Raw genomic sequence first — 24,471 nt, forward strand, 5'->3', positions numbered from 1 at the left:
TGCAAATAAATAAATGAATCTTCAAATATTGCAAAATAGAATGATTGGAAAAATGTCCGATGTATTTAACATGGATCACAATTAGTAATCTTGAAATTCCTGTTGAGATAACGGAATACACTTCACAGTATTAAAGAATAAGTTACATGTTACCTAGTTACAAGAAATTTTGAAATAATAAAAAGACAAAAAAGTAATTCCTTATCTTAAATAGTAAAATAGCATCTATCCTCCATTTTGAAGAGCTATAGTGCATTGTGACAAATGTGTCTTTTGAACCTCCAACAGTCCGGTGTGTGCCTTGCTGCAGCTTTACTTTGTTGGACTTGGTAGCAAAGCATAATTAATAATGCATCTCCAATTTGTACGGAACAGCCATAAATATGAAATGATTTCTCCCAAGGCATAAAAATACTCACATGTAGATCTTGCTATCTTACGAGTTCCACCTCATCTGAAAGCCTTAACTTTGGCTCTAGGGCAATGTCAATTTAGTATTCTACTACTTTAGAAGTTAGCTCTTTATAGCTTTGTTTAAGGAATTCTTTTTCAGGAAGACATTTTCTAATTGTGTTCTTTCAGTACTCTCACACTCTACCTCTTTTTACCCCCCCCTTCCATAAAGTTATCTTTATTAAAGCTGATGGGGATTAAAAGAGCTATCAACAGTTCCCGAGATATCTGCAGCATGCTAATTCTATTTTAAAGATAACAGTGATCATACAGATATCCACCTCTAGCAAATCTATGCATATAAGTCAGAAGATGAATGATAGATATGACATAGCTTTTAAATAGCTGTTTGATTGAGATTGAATGATTATTTCCATGTTAAAGTGAATTGCTAGCAAGAGATTATATATCAATATTTATGCAGACATTACTGAGTTTTAGGACATTGTTTGTTTTTATTATGTTTTTTTATACTTCTTTTTGTTTCATTCTTGTTTTTTTTAACCCCAGGATAAACTGATTACTTGCAAAACATCCAACTGAGAAGAAGCTATGTTCTGGGCCGGAGCTATGGCATAGTAGGTTAAGCATCCACCTGAAGCACTGGTTCAAGTCCTGGCTGCTCCACTCCTGATCCAGCCCTCTGCTATGGCCTGGGAAAGCAGTAGAAGATGGCCCAAGTGCTCGGATCCACGCACCCACATGGGAGACCAGGAAGGAGCTTCTGGCCCCTGGCTTTAAATTGACTCAGGCTCAGCTCCAGCCATTGTGGCCATTTGGGGTTGAACCGGCAGATGGAAGACCTCTCTCTGTCTCTCCCTCTCTCTGTACCTCAACCTCTAATGTAAATAAATAAATCTTTTTTTTAAAAAAACAAAAAAAGCTATGTTCAGCATCAGTGAACCTTATTCAGGCCTCAATTTTAAATATCAGTGCTTAGTACAAGATGTACTAAGAAGATGTAGCTTCAAAAGTGAGACAATAAGGTGAGAAAAAGTAGTAGAGGATAGAGGAAAAAGAGATAAAATTTCCCTCCTTAGTACTGAGCCTTAGATACTGCTAACATATTTGAATCCAAATTCTACTTCTACTCCAATATACTTAATGTAAGAAACAAATATTATTATTTTCCTATTGGTCTTAGACATTGATGGAATACTTTAGCTTTGATTCTGACATTTCCATGATAATTCATACCACTGTTTAGTGTTCATGTAACTATTAGAAAAAATTTCTATTTATAAATAGAAACCTGTATTCTTAACATTATTTATTAACATTAATTATTAATTATTTATTGACATTAATTATTTTTAAGTAAGTTTAAGAAATCTGTTTGTTCCACAAATGATCCATGGCCACTATGTAGGCATGACACTAGGGTGCAGGATACAAAATCAAATGTCATAGTTCACAGCTGTGAATCTCAAATAGGTGGTTAAGTAAACATGTAGTTCTAATACGGTATGATAAATGAAATAAGTCAATACTGCAAGCAGTAGGGGCCAATTATTCTGCTTGAGTGGGGTGTTGAAAAGATTTTACCAAAAACATGAGTCTTGATCAAATGCCAACAACCTTTTAAGCATTTAGATAACTAGGTCTTAAGACCTTTAGAGTCATTAATGCAGAGTTCTAGAGGGTTGCTGTTCTCAGGAGATTTTGCTTTTTGTTTACTCTGCTTATTGTAAGTCACAGGTAAGTGGATATATTTGCATTGGTAATCATAGTATTTAAAAATCTGCTGACATTTTAGTGATGTTGTGTATGAGATGTGTGGGTGAGTCAATTTTTAATAACTATTTGTTTATCTAGATTTATTTAGAGCCAAGGGACCAGTCCTTGACTGGCGAGCCTGTTAGGAAATCAGCATTTTTTCCACATGTAAAACCTACATATGAAATGCTAACTTAACAATCATTAATATCGTTGAAGGACAGAAATGAAATGTATAGAATAAAATTTGAAAAATAAAAAGAACATCTCAGTGGGTGGCACATGGTAGGCACTCAAAATACAATTACTGTATAAATAAATTTAAAAATAAAACTACACATGGCTTTGCTATAATATTATACATTTAGATTAGGAAAAACATATGAAGCAGGCATTTGGCCTGATGGTTAAGATGCCAGTTGGGATGCCAACATCCCATAAGAGAACACCCTGGTTTGTACACCAGATATGCTCCCGAACCTGGCTTCTTATTAACGCACACCCTGGAAAGCAGTAGGTGATGGCTTGAGTATTTGAGCCACTCACATGTGAGATACAGATTTAGTTCTCAGATCCTGGCTCCAACCCAACAAAGCTGCAGCCCTAAAGATTGTGGGAATTTGGATAGTGAAATAGTAGATAGTAGCTGTCTGTCTGCCACTGTCTCTGCCTCTTTTTCTCTCGGCCTCTCAAATAAAGTAAATAAATTTAAGATGATAAAAACATATATTTTTACTCAAATTAATTTTGACATAGAAAAGTCAAAATTTTCTATAAATAAATAAACTACTTTCATGTGTCAAAGATTGCAACCTTCTTGAAAAAGAAAGCATTAGGCTATGTTACTAATGGAATATGCATACCACAAAAATAATCAATATATCCCCAGATAAATAATATTCTAAGAAGTCCAGGTCTATAAGAATTAAAATATCATTATGCTCTTAAATATGTATATGAAATCTGTACACATTTTATAAATAAAACAATGTTAAAATAATAGAAAGAGCCGGAGCCGTGGCTCAACAGGCTAATCCTCCACCTTGCGGCGCCGGCACACCGGGTTCTAGTCCCAGTCGGGGCACCGGATTCTGTCCCGGTTGCCCCTCTTCCAGGCCAGCTCTCTGCTGTGGCCCGGGAGTGCAGTGGAGGATGGCCCAAGTGCTTGGGCCCTGCACCCCACAGGAGACCAGGAGAAGCACCTGGCTCCTGGCTTCAGATCAGCGCGATGCGCTGGCCGCAGCGCACCAGCCACGGCAGCCATTGGAGGGTGAACCAATGGTAAAGGAAGACCTTTATCTCTGTCTCTCTCTCACTGTCCACTCTGCCTGTCAAAAATTAAAAAAAAAAAATTCAAAAAATAGAAAGAAATCTGAAAATGCTTATTTTCTGCCCTGAAAATTATACACTGTAATTAAATGTTAGTTAAATCAGAAATCTCTTACCAAAGATCACTAAACACTACCCATAGTCCACAATTTTCATTTCTTTTATTCCTTTAAGAAAAAAGAATCCCCTTGATAGTTTTTCATGAACATGGTTGCAACAGTCACAAAAACATGGTAAAAAATGTCCTTTCCTCCTGGAAGTTCATCAGCAAACTTGCTTCCCTGCCTACCTCACCACAAGCCCCCTCTTTCCCATCGCCACCCTTATCCTTGAGGGTCACTTCTTTTTTTTTTTTTTGTGATGGCAAAATATCTGCTTTCCCAATGTATTAGTTCCTTTGTAATATTTCCAAGTTATGATAATTCCATTCTTCAATTAATTATGTGCCCAGAACTCTTTTACTTGAACTTCTTTATTGCCTTCTTGGAGAAAATTGATAACATTTAGAAACAGAAAAACATCAGGTCATAATCTTTTTTTTTTTTAGATTTATTTATTCGAAAGACAGAGTTACAGAGAGAGGTAGACACAGAGAGAGTTCTTTCATCCTCTGGTTCACTCCCCAGATGGCTGCAATGGCTGGAGCTGCGCCGATCTGAAGCCAGGAGCCAGGAGCTTCCTACAGGTCTTCCCATGTGGGTGCAAGGACCAAAGGACTTGGGCCATCTTCTACTTCTTTCTCAGGCCATAGCAGACAGCTGGATTGGAAGAGGAGCAGCTGGGACTAGAACCAGCGCCCATGTGGGATGTCAATGCTTCTGTCATCCCCCTGTTTTTTTTTTGTTTTTTTGTTTTTGTTTGTTTGTTTGTTTTTGACAGGCAGAGTGGATAGTGAGAGAGAGAGACAGTGAGAAGGGTCTTCCTTTTTGCCGTTGGTTCACCCTCCAATGGCCGCTGCGGCCGGCGCATCTTGCTAATCTGAAGCCAGGAGCCAGGTGCTTCTCTTGGTCTCCCATGCGGGTGCAGGGCCCCAGGACTTGGGCCATCCTCCACTGCCTTCCCGGGCCATAGCAGAGAGCTGGCCTGGAAGAGGGGCAACCGGGATAGAATCCGGTGCCCCATCCGGGACTAGAACCCGGTGTGCCAGCGCCGCAAGGCAGAGGATTAGCCTGTTAAGCCACGGCACCGGCCCACCGTTTTTTTTTTTTTTTAACCTTTATTTAATAAAAATAAATTTCCAAAGCACAGCTTATGGATTATAGCAGCTTTTTCCCCCCATAACCTCCCTCCTACCCACAACCATCCCATCTCCCGCTCCCTCACCCATCCCATTCACATCAAGATTCAATTTCAATTATCAATTATCAAACTATCTTTTTATCCATACATTCTCCCATCCATCTATTCAATTATACAATAGATAACGCTTACTTGGACATCTTTCATCTAGAAGCTATCATTTTGAGGAATCTTTACCTTCTAAATCAGCACTGTCTACTAAAATATAAGTCAGCAACACAAGCTGCATATGACATTGTCTACCATCTACCTTTTAAAAAGTCAAAAAGCAGGTAAGATCAATTAATTTAATTAAATAATATATACTAGATATATTTGAATATACAACTGAAACAAAAATATAAATGAGATATATTATTTTGCACTTACTAAATCTTCAAAACCCTGTGCATGTTTTCTAATTATGGTATATCTAGTTTTTGACCAATGTGTTTTCCTCTTTTATATATACACACCAAAAAAGATATTTCTGAGTTTCAAAGAGAATAGAGTGGTTGGTTAGAAAGGGGGGAAAGACTGTCTATTCTCTGTTCCACAACTTTATTTCTTTTTATAGTGTTCCTTTTCATTTTATTAAATTAAAAAGAGACTTCCATTTTGAAAAATATGGACCCACTATTTTCTGAAAGTTAAAGACCTGTAAAATATTGTTAAATTCAGTGTCATTATTGAAAAAATATATTTTATGAAAGTACAGTGTTTGACTACATATGGCTTTTTAGGTACAATGCAAAAGAGAGGTGAATACTGTTGCTGAAAGCAAGTCATTGTTCATTTTCCAGGAATGAATGGTTCTGAAGAAATAGTAAGGAATTAGTCAATGCAAAGTAGTTCAACAAAGTGAGATTTGCTTTGTATTAGAAAAGCAATGAAGTAAGGACTAAACCATGTCATTATTTCTATTCATATTTTTAGATTTGTCCTAACCCAGTGTTATGCTTGCCAACCATTTTGCTTACAGTTCTATTTGACTTGTATTGTATCTCATTGAAACACCACAAGTTGAACAATTTTTGTTTTTCCCCTTGCACTGTGAGGTCTTGAAGTTCAAAGAACTGGTCTTGTTTGTCTTTTTATCCCTATCAGCTAATACAGTGCCTGGAACATAGCAGCATATGTTGTTCTATGTTAACCTAATTTGCAGTATGTGTGCTTATGGCATATTTTTACTTACTTAGAAAACAAATATTGTAATGTTGCAGTACCATTCTATATATGCTTGGCTAATAATATAAATTAAAACAGTAAATGCACAATTCATATGAAATTTACCATGCCGTTTATAATAAAATACAGTATGTGTATAAAGCAATATTTATTGGGAATAATTATTTGGTGTTATAGATACACAAGATCTAAGTTTGACATAAAGCTACAATGAAAAATTAATATTTCTTTTAAAAAACAAGTAAAGGGATTTTTTTTTAACTTGGGTCGTTTGGCTTTTCTTTTTAAATCTATTTTAATTTACATTTAAACTTTACTATACATTTTCTTCCCTAAAATTTGACCGATATTTTTCCTGGATGGTTCATTTCCTCTGCCGTGAGAATTGAAAATTCTAGCTTATTAAATATATTTAGATTACAGGTAAATTTTCCCACACTTTCTTCATTATTTATGATATACTTAAACACACAGATAAAACTTTATCTTTTAGTGGTATGCAGCTATCAAGCTATTTATCTTAATCAAGCTTAACCCCAGAACCTGATTCTGACCATCAACCTGCACAATGATGACATCTTGCCTTGGTCAAGGAAGATAAATAAAGCTGCTGGTGATCAGTCCCTTTTCTGTCCTCCTCATGCTCTTTGTTAGGAAGGGAAGATTTAAAATAATTGCATCTGTGGAAAATTTGTTTTACGGCTTCTTCAACGAAACAGAGTTGACACATCCTCTAATGCAATCGATAAAGAACAATATGGCCTGGCAATGACCCAAGGTTCTAAGTTAACACCAAGGTTCGGAACCGAGACCTGTGCAGACTCACTTTCCGCACTGACTGATGAATGTGGTGGTGTGACACCAGTGAACTGTGTCCCCTACCATCATTACCCAGAATTCCAGCCAACACAGCCCACCAGGCAATTGCTGACACAGACTTTAGATGTTTGCCAACTTTAGCTGAAAAGCTCTCTTTTTCAACTAAAACCTTATTTTAAAAACTCCACATAGAGAATTGGGGGCCAGTGCCATGGCTCACTTGGTTAATCCTCCTCCCATATGGGCGCTGGTTTCTAGTCCTGCTTGTTCCTCTTCCAGTCCAGCTCTCTGCTGTGGCCCGGGAAGGCAGTGGAGGATGGCCCAAGTGCTTGGGTACCTGCACCTGCATGGGAGACCAGGAAGAAGCACCTGGCTCCTGGCTTTGGATCAGTGCAGCTCCGCATTTGGGGAGTGAACCAATGGAAGGAAGACCTTTCTCTCTTTCTCTCTCACTGTCTCTAACTCTTCCTGTCAAGTAAATAAATAAATAAATAAAAACTCCAGATAGAGAACTGATAAAAGCAGAGTTACCCAGGGGAAAGATCAGGGTAGCACAGCCTGGAGGACCTTGATTGCCTTCTCCCCCAAAAAGATACAATGGAAAATCCCTGAGGAGAACTCTATTCTGATTCTCTTGTCTGCCTCCTTTCCTTGGCTTCTTCCCTTTTCTTTCCCCCTTTTTTCATTTTCCCTTCTTCTCAGTTTCCTCTAAGATGTCTTGTTATTGGCTGCACTTTTTTTTTTTTCCTATGTCTTCTTTTTGTGTTTTCTCTAAGAACAAAACACGACTGTTGAATAGGAATACTGGAGGCCTGAGCTACTGTAATAAGCCTGAATGCTGGCTACTTTACTTCTAAACAGATAAATATTTCAGGGCGGGCATTTGATGCAGCAGCTAAGTCACCATTTGGGACACACTCATCCTATATCGAAAAGCCTGGTTCAAGTCCTGGCTACGCTGCTTGCTATCCACCTTCCTGATATAAAGCACATCCCGGGAGGAAGCAGAGGATAGGTCAAATACTTGGCCCCTGCTACCCAAATCAGAGACCAGATAGAGTTCCTGGCTCCTGTCTTCAGTCTGATCCAGCCCCAGCTATTGTGTGCATTTGGGAATTGAACCAGGAGTTGGAAGATCTCTGGGTATTACTTTCTCTCTCTCCCTCTCTCCTCCTCCTTTCTCCCGCCTTTCTGATAAAATGAAAATAAATTCATTTAAATTAAATATTTCAAAGTCACTATACTGAGAACTACTCTTCAAAATAATCTATATTCTGAAATTATAATTTATATAATTTCTTTTTAGGATTTAAGTTTTTTAAGCTTAAGTTACTTGGTGTCATTTATTAACTAGAAGTTATTAATTAATTAATGTTTGTGGGCATCAACCAGTTGCAGGGAAAATGGGAAGGTATGAAGCATATGCAATATAAATTTAACTTGGAGAAACAACAGTTTCTAATCAACTATGTAACTAAGTGTAAACAAGATAGTGGGACCCCAGGTTTCTCTTGTTAAACCAATAAGATTAATGGTCTCAACTAAATGATTCACATGCCATAAATATTATACAGGACATAAGAGAATGGGGAATACTTTTCAATCTTAATGAAATCTTCAATTGAAATCACGTATACCTTAACATTTTTATAATCTATGCTTATACATCAAATTGATATGAAGTGGTTTTTGTTTTTCTTTTTAAGGTTCTGATATTTTTATTTTAAAGAAACTTTTGTTTCTGCATTGGAAGGATAATTCAATGATAGTATTTCTAGAACTTTTTTCTCTGAAAATTATTTTATTATATATTAAAAAAGACTTATTTATTTATTTGAAAGGCTGAGTGACTGAGATAGATAAGGGGAGACACAGAGAGAGAGAGAGAAAGTGAGAGAGAGAGAGAGAATAATCCATCTGCTGGTTTACTCCCCAAGCTAATTACCTCATTTAACAGTTGTGACAACACAAAAATTAGGTGTTATTAATAAATCCATACAGGTTAAATAACTAGTCCAACTTCATTCTTCCTTTTAAAAAAAAGATTTTTTTTTTGACAGAGAGAAAAAGAGAGGTCTTCCATCCGCTGGTCCACTCCCCAGTGCCCACAATGGCCGGAGTTGGGCCAATTTGAAGCCAGGAGCCAGAAGCTTCTTCCAGGTCTCCTATGCAGGTACAAGGGCACAAGGACTTGGGCCATCTTCTACTGCTTTCCCAGGCCATAGCAGAGAGCTGGATTGGAAGTAGAACAGCTGGGACTCAAACCGGTGCCCACATGGGGTGCCAGCACTGCAGGTCAGGGCTTTAACCCTCTAAGCCACAGCACCAGCCAGCATTCTTCTTCTTCTTCTTCTTCTTCTTCTTCTTCTTCTTTTTTTTTTTTTTTTTTTTTTTTTTTTGGACAGCTAGAGTTAGACAGTGAGAGAGAGAGAGAGAAAGGTCTTCCGTCCATTGGTTCACTCCCCAAATGGCCGCTACGGCCGGAGCTACGCCAATCCAAAGCCAGGAGCTTCTTCCAGGTCTCCCATGCGGGTGCAGGTGCCCAGGCCACCCTCCACTGCCTTCCTAGAGACCTGGACTGGAAGACAAGCAACCAGGACTAGAACCTGGCACTCATATGGGATGTCGGCACCGCAGGCTGAGGATTAACCAAGTGAGCCATGGCACTGGCCCCTGGCATTCTTCTTATAATTGTAGACTCACCCCACCCTGCTGACATGTGGCACTAGAGCCCATGGTCCAAATCATAACACTATAATGAATTCCTAAAATCTCATATAAGCACTTTCACATTTCTTATGATATCAAGATTGTTTGGAAGTAGAAGTCAAGTAGATTTTCACTTTGCTAAATATATTTTTATTTCAAAGTTGGGAAAAGAAGTATATTTTTGAAATTCTGTTAAATAATCATCACGAGCAAAGATTCTTTACATATTATCATTGCAGTTGACTCCTGAATGTTGGCATTCTTATCCCAAAGTAGAACTGAGGTTGAAAAAATTAAGGAATTTGTTTGAGGTCACCTCTATAGAATTTATCAGACATCAAAGTCCTTATTCTTTCAAAACATGCTATTAAAAAAAACAAGGCTTGGAGTGTTCCATTTGGAAATTCCTTAAAAACTAAAATTAGTTGACAGCTGGAAATGCTACTGGCTCCAAAATGTACCTTGTTCAGTAAAATTTCCTAAAATCTAAACTTCACAGTAAAACTGATAGGAAAAATCCAGAGTCATCAACTATTAGAAACACTTTGTAGTTTATAGATTAAGGAACAAAGTGTCACTGAGATCATATTCCTTGTGTGGATTATTGCAAACACTTGAGTCAGAAGCTTAAGTTAAAGAAAGTACATTAAGGGGCTGGTGCTGTAGCATAGTGGGTAAAGCCACAGCCTATAGTGTCAACATCCCTTATGGGTGCTGCTCCACTTCTGAACCAGCTCTCTGCTATGGCCTGGGAATGTAGTACAGAATAGTCCAAGTCCTTGGGCTCCTGCACCTGTGTGTGAGACCTGGCAGAAGCTGTAGTCTCCTGGCTTCAAGATTGGCCCAGCTCTGTCCATTGCAACCATTTGGGGAGTGAACCCGCAGATGGAAGACCTCTCTCTCTCTCTCTCTCTCTCTCTCTCTCTGCCTCTGCCACTCCTTTCAAATAAATAAATAAATCTTAAAAAAAGAAAGAAAGTACATCAAATAGCACTGAATGTATGAAAGTTCTAACCTCCAATGACAACTAAGGCCCTCTCAGTGTTGTGTTTCTATACTTTTACCAACTTTTACCTTCTCATTCTTTTTTCTTTTTTTCTATAAGAGAAATACACAAAATTTCAGACTCTAAGGCTTTAGCACTCTTTTCTTTTTTTTGCATTTGTATTTTACTATTTTGTAACTATGGTAGAAATACTGAATTGTTATTTTGGCTATAACACTGAATTTGATTTAAAATTCATAGGCTTATGCAGAAAGTGTTTCAATAAAAATAATAATGGAGTTGCATGTGAATACAACAATGAAAGTATTTTGAAGTCAAATAAAGTCATATAACATTGTTCTAATGTGATGTTTCCTTGTAACAAAAGAAAATAGGAAACTCTAAAGTTAAATATTTTTTCCATATTACTATCAGTTAGAGAGCATAAAATCTAGGCTTTCTGTTTTCCCATTAGCTAGTTGAGATAAGCACTATGGCAGAATTGAGTTGTGAATATGCATATTTTAGGCAAGAAAGAATAAGACACAGCATGAAAAAGAGTGTTATGAGACTTATATGCAGTATACAGCAAAAGCAGCTCAGAGAGTAGATACAGAAGCTTCTCCTTGTGGCATTCAATGAGTGAAACCATTAGAGGAGAGATCAGGGAAATGTCAACGAATTTTACTCAAGACAAAATGTAAACATTGTGATCTTGGTTAATAAGGTTTAACCTTCCTAAAACAAAGCACTCGTGCATCATAGCATTTAACAAGAGACTAATAAATGACAAGCATTCAAGACAAAAGGAATGAAGTTTTTTTAAAAGAGAAAGGTAAGTCGTGTTTTCAGGGACCATGACAATATTTCCTTTACTGCAACTTACAATTCTCCAAATCCCTGTTCAATAAACCTAACAAATGCCATAGGAAAATAAAATTGTAAAGATGGGTAGGAGTGAGATTCTGGGTAAGACATTGATTCTGGAAGTGTATTTAGCTACTCCCAAGCACTTCAAAGAATCTATAATTAGAAGGATAGAAATGTTACCCTTTTTAAAGAAGTCAAAATATAATTGAATTGCACAGAACATCTGCTGAGGAAGTAGCCTCACCCTCCAAGAAAATGGAAGAGTCCGAAAGAATAAAAGGAGTTTAGAATTTTTTAACTACTATCTACCACATGCATGAAATCTTGTCCTTCCTATCCTAGTCTTTTGGATGAGTAGCCACATTGGTAAGAGGCCAGATTTCTACAGTGGAGATGACAGGCACAGTAGAATGGATGAGAGGTTTAGGCTAAAGACATGTAGATTCAAGGCCAAGCTATGCTCTCTTTCTTGCCTTTTGACCTTGGAAGACTTTTTGTCCTTTTCTCTATAATAACGACAATATCATTGGATTTTCTCAAATATATAAGAAACAGGGCAGAAAAGAGAACTAACATTGAGTCGGTGTCTACACAGGACCAAGCTCTTTAATTTTATCTTTTTTTGTACTGCTTTTTGGTGCCAATGGCCCCTGCATCATATAAGGTGTTACACTAAGAGTTCCTGTCCATTTTCCTCATCTAACAGGCACCCTATTATATTGACAGAATGCTCTAATTGTTCAACAAATCTCTATTTTAAGCCAAAATTTGCTTCCTTTTGACTTCTGCCTAATTCTGTCCTCTGAAAAAAACTCAAAACTAGGCGTCTCCCTTCTCTGTGAGAGTCCCTTAAGTCTCTGGAAACAACTACCATGATTCTCTTTAGTACTCTCCTCACCAGGGTCAACGCACTCACTTCTTTCAACTGTTACTTTGGGACATGACTCTCTGGAAACATATTGTCCCTAACTGCCTATTAGAGACAAACTCTAGTCAGTCAATTTTGTCTGAAATGTAGTGCCTTTATCTGAACATAATAGTCCAAATGTAGTCTGAGAAAGTTGTTGAATTCGTCCTCAACAGCTTACAGACAACTGAACTGACTATCCCTTTAGCAACATTTGTGCTATCAGGAGACATGGTGTTTTCCTGAGCACATTTTGGGAAACAGGAGACTAGGAAAGAAGACATGATTAACCAATTTAATACTACTAATAAATAATGTGTATATATATATATATATATATGTGTGTGTGTATATATATATACTTATATATTTTAAAACACATTGCAACAACTTAAAGTTTCCCTTTTTGTAAGCTGCAAAGAAGGTCTGAGTTCTATAATGAAGGTGCAGAGGCCATGAAATTAGTTTAATTATCTGTAAAGTTAAACTTTGTTATGAGTTCTTAAGTAACACTCTTCAATATGTCCCAAATTTAAGTTCTGCCAGTCAGCAATGCATTACTCCAAACAAGTCAGCTACTCTTTCTGATCCCCAGTGCCTCTTACTGAAATGAAATTGCCGCACTGCTTTATGGGGGCAATGAGAATCTCTCAATTAAAAAAAAAATTCTAAATAAATACTAAGATTCTAAGGAAAAATTGTGTTATATTTCTTTAATATTAATAATTATATTTATTTGCATAGCAGTATTAAAGGGAGAGGAGAGACAGAGAGGGAGAGATCGTCCATTTGCTGGCTCACTCCCCAAATTGCTGCAATTGCTGGGACTTGATCAGGCTGAAGCCAGAAGCCTGGAACTCCACAAAGTTCTCCAAAGTGGGTGGTAGGGGCCGAAACACTTGGGCCATTTTCTGCTGCTTTCTGGGCACATTAGCAGGGAGGGAGCTGGACCAGAAGTACAACAGCTGGGACCAGAAACAGCCCTCATATAGGATGCCAGTGTCATAGGCAGCAACTTAACGTGCTGTACTACAACATGGCCCTGACCACAGTGACTTTAAATAAATTGCCTATGGTCACACAATCTGGTAGTCAAAACTTTCATGCAAAATTCTTTGAAACTCTTGTCTTCAAAAAGTGGAGAATTGTCCTCCTCCCTTGATTTGAAGAAGACTGAGATTTAATTCTAATTAATCACCTTATATTTCTTAAATGGAGGCATTCAAGATTTATGTTTCTATCTATGCAAAAGATTTTTAAAAATCTAAGGCACTTGGAAAACAAAACACTGTAGGAGCCATAATACATGTGTTAGTCATTAACATATTCCTATATTCTTGACTTCCTCTTGGCTCATACACATACATCCTGTCCCAGGATATGCATTCCTATGGTGTGGTTCTCTGCTAAGCTTGTTCCTTTCATGATTTGACTTCTATTACCATATTCCTCCATATGTTGGAGAGCCCCATCATAGGCACCACACTATGTAACTTGTGTCCTCTGTTTCCTCAAAAAGGATATTACATTGCTGACCCACGAGTGTTGACATTTCTACAACAGCCAACCTCAAGAGGAGTAGTGGGGCAGTCCATGTTGCTACTGCCTCACTAACACAGAATGGGAAGTGAGGACAACATACCCAACAAAGACGCAGGCCATTGACATCTGTGGCATTAGTTAACAAGATAAGAAGAGAAACACAAATGGAATTTGCCAAAGTGGCATTATCTGTGAATTTAATTACCAGTTCCTGCAATAAAAATGAAACTGCTCATCCTGATTCTAGATATGCTGTAATCGCATTCAGCAAACAAAAGGTTAAGTCAAACTTTTCAGGGGATTCCATTTCTTGGAATGACAACCAAACTCATTGCACAAAAAAAGGCATATAATCTCATTTTCCAAGCTTAACTTCTTGTGGTTGAATCTGATCATGAAACTTGAAATACATGTAGTATTTATCTACTCTATGCAAAAGGAAAGTTATAGTGATAAATGCTTTGCCAACACTTTTGTTCTCTGGCTACCCTCCCACCTGATATGACTAAGCCCCGACAGTGTTCTGTATTTGGGAAACAAAGCACCTGTCCAACGAGGCGTCTTCATGAAAAACTAAGAGCAACTCAAGAAGGCTGCCATCGGCTATCCTTGGAAACAACTTTTCTTCCTTTCTCTGCACTAGAGCCAGGACAACACATCTGCCCAACTGCCTACATTTGAGATCTCAGAATCTCTTTATTCTTCTGGCTCACTCAGCCTCTGTATTCAGTTAGTCATTAAGTCCTTCCCAGGTCCTAGCAATGAGCACTGAATACATCCCTTGCTTTCAATTGCCACTGCAAGCACCTCCCAGGCTGCCCTCAATATAATTCTTTGAATTTTAAAATAACATCATACTCATACAATTAAATTCCTCCTAATTAATACTTCCTTCTTGCCACTAGGCTTGCTATACTTTATTAATATCCTGTCATGTCTTAAAGTTTCACCACTATTTGACCCTCTATTTTCAACTTTCATATCCAAACCACTTTCCTGTTTCTTCTGTGGCTCAAATCTTTTCCCCTTGTGTCACTAACAAATATTTTTCCATTTTCTCATCTCTCTTCTTGTCCCACCATCTGTGAATTCAGTAAAAAAATAGAGTGAATAGGGATATAGACAACTAGGACACACTTCTTGTTCTCATGGAATTAGAGGTGTTCCTGGCATTCACCTTCTACACCTTGGCACTTACCAGGTTTAAGGACTGTTTACTAGTTTACCTCTGTATTTCTTTATAAAACATAGTTCCACAAAGTACAAAGATTGGCAGTCAATACATATCTATTGAATGAATGGATGTTTAATTATTTTGCCTATAAAGTCCAAGTGAAGTAGACAAATGGTTTCCAAAGTTCTCTGAGGGATCTTCCACATACCCGTGGCCACCTGTACTAACAGATCCTGGGTCTACTCAGAACACAACTGCGAAGATCTACCAGCCTCTCTTCTACCATAGTCAACCTAGTAAATAGTTCTAAAAGATTTTTTTTTCCTGTAAAAATCTCCCTGTCTTGTATCAATTTCCCTAAAATCCTGTTCTAAGTAGCAAATGATTAGTAAATAATGGCAGCCAGAAGACAAAGTGCAAGCCTGTAAAAAGTTCAAGAAGTGAATTTAGGGGCCGGCAGTGTGGCCCAGTGGGTTAAAGCCCCAGCCTATAGCGCCGGCATCCCATATGGGCACCAGTTCTAGTCCCAGCTACTCCTCTTCTGATCTAGTTCTCTGCTATGGCCTGGGAAAGCAGCGGAAGATGGCCCAACTCCTTAGGCCACTGCGCCTGCATGGGAGACCCGGAAGAAGCTCCTGGCTTCAGATCAGCACTGCTCCATCCATTGCGGCCATCTGGGGAATGAACCAGCAGATGGAAGACATCTCTCTCTCTGGTTCTCCCTCTCTCTGTAACTCTTTCAAATAAATAAAATAAATCTTTAAAAAAAAAAAAAGTGAATTTAAACCTTAAGTTTGTCCATTAGGTATATGGTCCTGAAAAATTTATTTCATCCCCTTGAGCCTAAGTTTCACTGCTTATAACAAAAGAAAGTTAACCTAACTGTCACATTTAGTCATGGTAATTTCTAAGAAGCCCCCAGATCATGCTGACCTGGAAATCAGAGAAAACTGAATCCCAGTAGGGTTCCACAGAGTCACCTCTTGCTGGGGTCTACCAGATACCAAGCATCATGATAAGCACCCATATCTTTTGTGTGAAACCAAACTTTGTATGAGGAGTTATTGCAGCATTCTATTAAATATTCTGATTTTGGGGTACAGATTTCCTAGATATGCTCTTGAAAAGTCTTATATTTACAAATACCTTAATTGTACCCCTTTCACTGCATATTTTAATATAATACTCGGGTTTAAAATAGAGATCAGGAGAAGTAATTACAGTATGTCTACAAGCATCACTTTCCATATTTGATTTGACACTTTTGCTCTTTAAATTATGCTCTCTGAAACTGAAGGGAGACCTTTAAAATTGATTTGGTCTCATGAAAAATTGCTCATCAAATTTTTCTGTGCTTTTGGAAAGCAAACAAAATGTTTTATTTTAAAGAGAAAAATAAAATAAATAAAAATGTATATAGCTATATAATTCGAAAGCTTTTTATTATATTCCAGGGTTCATTTTGAGAATCAAAAGGTATCCCACTGCCGAAATGCTTCTTTTCAGTTTTAAAAACACACACTAATGTCATTTTCTCTCTCCCTTTGAACCAAGGTCCTTGTTGCTCACAAGTTTAAGAGATAAACAACCTCTATACATTCAATTTCCTTGAACAAAGAGTATCAAATAATGCTAAGGAAAGATATTTCTTAGAATCTTCTCAATTTAAGATTAAGACAAGCCTATAAATTCTTTATACTTACATGTTAAACCAATTTAAATACCAGAACCCACAGAGATATAAAGAAACACTTTACAACTGCTCAGTATTCTAATAAATTAGTTTTTAATTTAAATACATTTGCAACAAGGGTATTTTTTTTTCTGGAAAGTGCACTGCAATTCAGGGACTTCAAAATGTTTAAAAAGTAGTTTTATTATTAATTATTGCTAGTAATAATAAATAAGTTTTTATTAAGTAGCTTTATTTTTAATAATATTTTCTTAGAAACACTGTATAGAGTTAATATTTTACATTAATTTGATTCTAAAACCTATAAAGTGGCATTTACATTTACATGTTTATAAATATGAAATTAAAAAGCTAATTTATTTTTACTTCTATTATCTTATATGCCTTCAAATATTTATTTTCCATTAAATATACAACTTTATTATGGATACTGTTTTATTTATTGTCTTTAATATTCCTACAATACTAATTGATATTTTATTTAATTTATCATGTAAATGATTAAGTTTTAAAAATATGTTTAAGTAACTAAAATAAAGCACACAGACATTTTTATCTTTAGATTTATTTCATAGGATTGCTTGGGGCAGGCATCATGACAAAGCAGGTTAATGAACAGCATCAAAGTTTTGAATCAATGAATATTTTCACATTAAATAGTACTTAATCTCCGCAGAACAAACTTGCCTAGTCAAAGTATAAATTTCATAGCTTTCTCAAATGCAGTACAAGATCTGTGATTACGTTTACTATAAACTCAAGTTTCAATTTAGAAGTCGGTCATAAATACATATAGGAAAATCACATATGTATTATGTTTAACAGTCTCAGAAACAGCTTTCAGATAATATCAAAGCACTGAAAATTCTACTTCACCCAGAATGTCTGCTTTGGTTCATGTGATGTGTTACAATACTATTCTCTCTACTTTGTTTTTCATAGTCTCTATCTCACTTAGCTAAGAGATCACCATCTAAATACAGACAATGTTTCATTTCATCTCAAGGACAGTTTTATACAAAATTCAAACAGAAAAAGAAGTTAAAGAGAGAAGTCAGTACAACCTATCTTATTCTAATGCTTGTTTACTCAGTTGATACAGTCCTTGAAGATGAAATTTCATTCAACTTAATGATCGTGGATTTTATGTATTTGATCTTAGCAACTCCTTCTTGCAATTTGTCTTACTAGTGACATGGAATAAAAATGTAGGCTACTCTACTCAAAGAATAAATAACTAAACAATACAAATACTTGATATAGAAACCTTATTCAGTATCTCATAATTTTTTAAAGATTTATTTATTTGAAAGGCAAAGTTAGAGAGAGGCAGAGGCAGAGAGAGATAGAGAGGTCTCTCATCTGCTGGTTTACTCCCCAAATGGCTGCAATGGCCAGAGCTGCGCCAATCCAAAGCCAGGAACCAGGAGCTTCTTCCGGGTCACCCACGTGGGTGCAGGGACCCGAGGACTTGGGCCATCTTTTGCTTTCTCAGGCCATAACAGAGAGGTGGATCTGAAGAGGGGCAGTCAGGACTCGAACCAGTGCCCATATGGGATGCTGCCCCTGCAGGAGGTGGTTTTACCCACTATGCCACAGTGTCGGCCCTTCCACCATTTAAGAGTTACAAACAAGACATTTTTCCATCCTATAAATTTTTTTACTGGTAAAGAAAATAGACTTTTTTTAATAACCAAATAATAAACGTGCCACATAAGAACTAGTATAGATTTAAAGGTTTAAGATCTGTGAACATTGATTCCCAAGTTTAAATACACCAAGTTAATCAATTTCCATGGAAAATGTATTTAAAAAACTGTACCCAAATATTCCCCACTGAAAATCATTTAGATCATATGAAAGTGTTTTAATCAGTGAAATACACAGGGAAGATTGCCATCTCCCTTCCTGCAGTGAAAAAAAAAATAAGATTTGTAAGCTGTTCCTTTATAATCCAATCAAGATATGTGCACAGCTGAAATATATATGCTGTATTTAAAAAATGTTAGGAAGGCTGCAGTTGTGGTGCATAGGGCTAAGCCACTATTTGCAACAACCACATCCCATATCAGAGTGTCTGTTTGAATCTTGGCTACTCTGCTTCTGATCCAGCTCCCAGCTAATGTGCCTGGGAAGGCAGCAGCAGATGGCTCAAATACTTGGGCCCTTGATATCCATGTGGGAGACCAGGATGAGTTCCTGTCTCCTGAGACTGAAGAGTTAACCAACATATGGAAGGTCTCTCTCTCTCTCTCTCTTTCTCTCTCTCTCTCTCTCACACACACACACTCTTTCTCTCTCTCTCTTTTTCTCCACCTCTCCCTCTCTCTCTTTATTCCCCACCATGTAGCCCTCCCTCTACTGCTCTTTCAAATAAACAAATGTGAGACTTATATTTTCAGTATTTATTAGAATGTGATACATGTTGTCCCACTTTATTATGCCACAGGTGCTTCATTTAAGTGATGTTTTCCTGCTACAATTTTTGTGTATTCTAAAATATGACTACTTTTGTCTTTCTGATTCTAATTCATCTCTCCTATACAATCACTCCCACATAAGTCATTCTATACAGTATTTAATGAGCTAAAAAACAAACATAGGTCGCGGTGGTAGCTTGTATTTAAACAAACCATTCAATGAATCACTTTCTATCTCAAAGAATAAGTACTCTATAAATCATCATTTATGTTTAAATACAAACATTTCAATGAAGAGTTTTGCCAAACCATGCTATGGAGCAGATAGCTTAGCCGAGGCATAGAGGAGGCTACAGGGAACTAACGCAAACAGAGAAAAACCATCTCCCTAAAGTGGTGGATTTAATTCTAGTCATCTACTTCAAACACCCAGAGGGCAATGGAAAGTAAGATGCTAAGGTGCCTAGCACTAGAAGAGGGCTGAAATGCAAATAGTTCAGTATTTTATATTGAGCCTGACTCAATGCTCATCCTCGCTGAAAATAGCTAAGAAGAAGGACAAGGTACGGTTTCCTGTTGCAACTTGAAATTCATTATTGCCAAGCATCTCTCCTGCCTTTATTACACCCAAACCAGGCTAACGAGACTAAGGTCTTAGGTTCAAGCCAGGCAGCCTCCTGTAGTCTCCGAGTTACAGCTTTCTCTTTCTTCCTGAATATGCTTAGCATTAGTCAGAAGAGGAGCATATGTGAAAGAAAGTATAGGTCCTTTACCAGCACTGGAAAAGCAAGACAAATTTCATGTCCTGTGGAGAATGGTTAAAAAGCAAACATCCTCATACATGGGAAAACCATGCATATCCTAATGAAAGAGGATGACAGTTCCAAAGCACTATAAAACACTAAGTTAACTAAAAGACCAAGGCTATAGTTGAAATTAAGAATAGGACATTTTATTTAGTACAGAAAAATGAGTTATTTACACAACTTCTATGAAGTTCCAGTCTTTAAAACAGAAGTTTCAGGGGACAGCGCTGTGGCGCATCAGGTTAAAGCCCTGGCCTAAAGCGCTGACATCCCATATGGATGCTGGTTCTACACCCGGCTGCTCCTTTTCTGATACAGCCGTCTGCTATGGCCTGGGATAGCAGTAGAGGATGGCACAAGTCCTTGAGCCCCTGCACTCACGAGGGAGACCTGGAAGAAGCTCGTGGCTCCTGGCCATTGTGGCCATCTGGGGAATGAACCAGTGGATGGAAGACCTCTCTCTCTTTCTCTAACTCTCTCTGTAACTCTGTCTTCCAAATAAATAATTTTTTAAAAAATAAAATAGAAGTTTTATATATTTTTCTTTTACATACAGAATCTATTTTACATATTGTCAAATACACAATAAAAGCATTTTCCAAAATGTACTACAATCTCATGAGAACATTTAATTTTTCTTATCTGAGGGAGTATATCATTAATTATCTCTTAATAGCAGTATCCCATACACATGACAAAATGCTGAGGATCACATGCCATGAGGGAAATGCAAATAAAAACCATAATGAGGTTTCACCCCACCCAGTTAGAATGGCTGTCATACAGAAATCAACAAATAATAATTGTTGGCAAGAAATCGGGGAAGAATGTACCCTAATCCACTGCAGGTGGGAATGTAAACTAGCACAGTCTTTGTACCTTTGTGGAAAACAGTATGGAACCTCTGAAAGCTGAAAATAGATCTACCATAGAACTCAGCAATCCCACTCCTGGGAATTTACCCAAAAGAAATGAAATCAGACTATGAAAGAGTTATCTGCATCCCCATGTTTACTGCAATTCAATTCACAACAGCTAAGATATGGAATCAACCCAGATGTTCATCAACTGATGATTTATACACACACACACACACACACACACACACACACATATATATATATATATATATATATCATGTGGAATGCTTCTCAGCCGTAACAAAAAGAATGAAATCCTGTCTTTTGCAACAAAAATGGATACAACTGGAAACCATTATATTTAGTTAAAAAAGCCAGTCTCAAAAAGACAGATACCATATGTTTTGCCTGATCTGTGATAACTAATAGAGTACAAAAATGTAATGTATAGGAGTGAAATTGACATTTGAGATTCAATGATTGTTTACAGTCTTTGCCTCCATTGTATAAATTAAGATATGGAAGAGGAAAGGAAAGAGGAGGAAGAAGGGTGTAAGCATGGGCAGGCAGGAGAGTAGAGTGAAAAGTATCACTATGTTCCTAAATCTGTACATATGAAATACATGAAATTTGCTTACCTTAAAAAATCCAAAAAAATCAATAAACAAATTAATTTAAAAACTGAATCTTCTGTCACTTTCAAAGTTATAGCCTTTTGTCCCCAATTATAAAATATTAATGTTGTAATTTTTAAAAATTTTAGTGGCTGACCTTGTGGCATGAGTAATTAAAGCCATCATCTGTAATGCTGGCATCCCATTTGGGTTCCAGTTTGTGTCCTGGCTGCAACACTTCCAGTGCAGCTCCCTGCTATTGGCCTGGGAAAAGCATCAGAAGATGTACCAAGTGATTGGGCCCCAGCCAACCATGTGGGAGATCCACATGAAGTTTCTGACTCCTAGCCCAATGCTGGTCATTACAACCATCTGGAGAGTGAACCAACAGAAGGAAGATATCTCTCTCTCTCTCTCTCTCTCTCTCTCTCTCTCTCTCTCTCTCTCTCTTTCTCTCTCTTCCCCATACCCCTAACTCTGATTTCAAAATAAATGAATGAATCTTTTCAAAATTATTGATATATTGATTTATTTTCACTCACAGCTTAATGATAAATGACATGTCTAATCACCAAGATTGAAGAGTTTTAGACCACAGCATACAGAGGTTTGATTACTGCTATTAGTACTACATATTTCAGATCTAAGAATTAACTGTGCAATATATTTATTTGTTCATGATCCTAATATATGCTATTTCCCATACAATTAGCAAATAACTGAATTAAGCCATAGATTAAAAATCACCATTTATTACAGCAATGGATGGGACTTCATCTCAACACTCCTTATGTATCCTCTACATTATCCTCTGCTTTACTCATAGTTGAAAGTTAACGGTTATTTGCTTAAAGTGGATATATAAAACAAAGAAAGTAAATTTAAAGTGTGAAAGCTGATGGGTCAGGGGCATCTTTAGAACAACTGGGCTACTGAATGCAAGCAGTAGCAAGGAAGACCACGGGTTGACAAAGGACAGAAGGCTCCAGGAATTTTAATGAAGGTAAAGGTCTTAATAGTTCATTCCCATTACTTGCTACAATTTGCCTTGTTATAAGAGTTCATAAAGTATGAGCCAACAGCACAAATTCTGTGATTTTTATGCCTTGCTGCTATCTATTATATATGTCTTAACCTTGTGGTGGCGATAAAGTACATAGTAAATAAGTTTTAGGGCCTTTTTTTAGCCAAATATGTGGTGCCTCAGAGGTCCAATGTTAAACATAGTCAACAAGATTTTTTTTCCAACAGAAATATAAAAAAATGAAGGTTAGAAGAACGCTGAGTTGAAGGAGATAAACATCAAGTCTGTTGTAATAAAATCATCTTGAAAAGAATGTATTACATTGCAGTAAAATTTATATTACGTAACAAAAATTAAAGGAAGTATCTCTAAACATTATACAGTTTTGTATTTTTTTATTATTTGTCTAAACATATTCAATCCAATTTCAAAGGCCCACTTTCACTGTGTTCCTGAGGCCTTGGGAGATGGAAGAAGGGTCTTCAAAAAGTTCATGGAAACTGTGTATTATGAACAAACCATGCTTGGATTTCAAGAATGTTTTGCGACAAAATAAATTTAACTATTAACTGCATTTTCCATAAACTTTTTGAAGTTCTCTCATATCAGCCAGGACATTTTTGTAATAAAAGGAAACAACCTTATCTAGTTTAACAGAGAAAAGGAGAAATCACTATAAAGTTAGTCTAGAATTCCAGGTATTTCTTGTGGAACCAAAAAGCTGGAATGTAATCAGTCTTCAGAAACAGACTGGAACCTAGAAATGAATGTTCCACATCTGTAGTTTGTCTTAAGTATTATTTTTGCTCTGCTCTTCATACGTATCTCAGTGTGTTGCCTCCATTCAGATGTGTGCACAGCTCTGACATTCAAACCATGTGACAAATATGGCTGGGCTCTGGTACCCAAGGGACCATGGAAAGGACATTTGCAGAAACAGAACATTCTGTCACAATTTCAGTTTTTTCTGGGAATGAATTCCAAACAGATCAAGCCTTTGTTTAATTCACACAGCTATTCTTTCAGTGGAAATTACATGGAAACCATACATCTGTAAAAAGAATCTTAGATGTACTTATAAAGAATGCATCATACAGCCGGCGCTGCAGCTCACTAGGCTAATCCTCTACCTTGTGGCGCCGGCACACCGGGTTCTAGTCCCGGTCAAAGCACCGATCCTGTCCCGGTTGCCCCTCTTCCAGGCCAGCTCTCTGCTGTGGCCAGGGAGTGCAGTGGAGGATGGCCCAAGTCCTTGGGCCCTGCACCCCATGGGAGACCAGGAGAAGCACCTGGCTCCTGCCATCGGATCAGCGCGGTGCACCGGCCGCAGCGCGCCTACTGCGGCGGCCATTGAAGGGTGAACCAACGGCAAAAGGAAGACCTTTCTCTCTGTCTCTCTCTCACTGTCCACTCTGCCTGTCAAAAAAAAAAAAAAAAAAAAAAAGAATGCATCATATGTGAAATTAGTATCTGCTACGTTTTCTATAGTGTTTTATACTGTTTCCAACTTCATTTTTCTCCATTTGCATTCCTTTTTCTAAAATGCTACTAACTTTCTTTGCATATATCCTGTGCTAAGTGTTGTGGTCTTACATGTACTCTTGAGTCTCCCAAAAAGTTTTCTGTTCTCTTAAGGCATTCCCAATCTAGGATACAGACAACTTCTACTCCCCACCTTTGTAAACAAATATATCATAATTAAGTATCATAATTATTAACAAAGTTTTAACACATACTGGTAGAAACAGAGCTTTTTCAACCAAACAACTGAAAAAGAAAATAAACTTTTAATATTTTAATTCTAATGAGTCATTTGAAAAATGAATAAATGCCATACAATGTCTTTTATATTTTGAGGTATTCATTTATTGAGATTGATACTAATTCTAGAAATACTGATCACACTCTCAGTTTTAAAAATACATTTATACCACTTATCTGACTATAGAATTCATGAAATTATCATAATTCTCTCTGTAATTTATAATCCACTAATCAGCTTATGATAGTAATATTTGGGACATATTCCTTTTGGTTTATAACAGATGCTCCTAAGAAGTTTGTAAATATTACTGGAAAAAATA

The 24,471-nt window shown here is 37.1% G+C and overlaps 1 protein-coding gene across 1 annotated transcript in view; it reads right to left on the bottom strand.

Annotated features, from left to right (window-relative positions):
* ERBB4 (erb-b2 receptor tyrosine kinase 4) overlaps positions 1–24,471 on the bottom strand; it is an 812,545-nt gene that overhangs the window by 786,415 nt on the left and 1,659 nt on the right. The window lies entirely within an intron of this gene.

The sequence above is a fragment of the Lepus europaeus genome, chromosome 1, assembly GCF_033115175.1.
Source record: "Lepus europaeus isolate LE1 chromosome 1, mLepTim1.pri, whole genome shotgun sequence".
Lineage (NCBI taxonomy): Eukaryota > Metazoa > Chordata > Mammalia > Lagomorpha > Leporidae > Lepus > Lepus europaeus.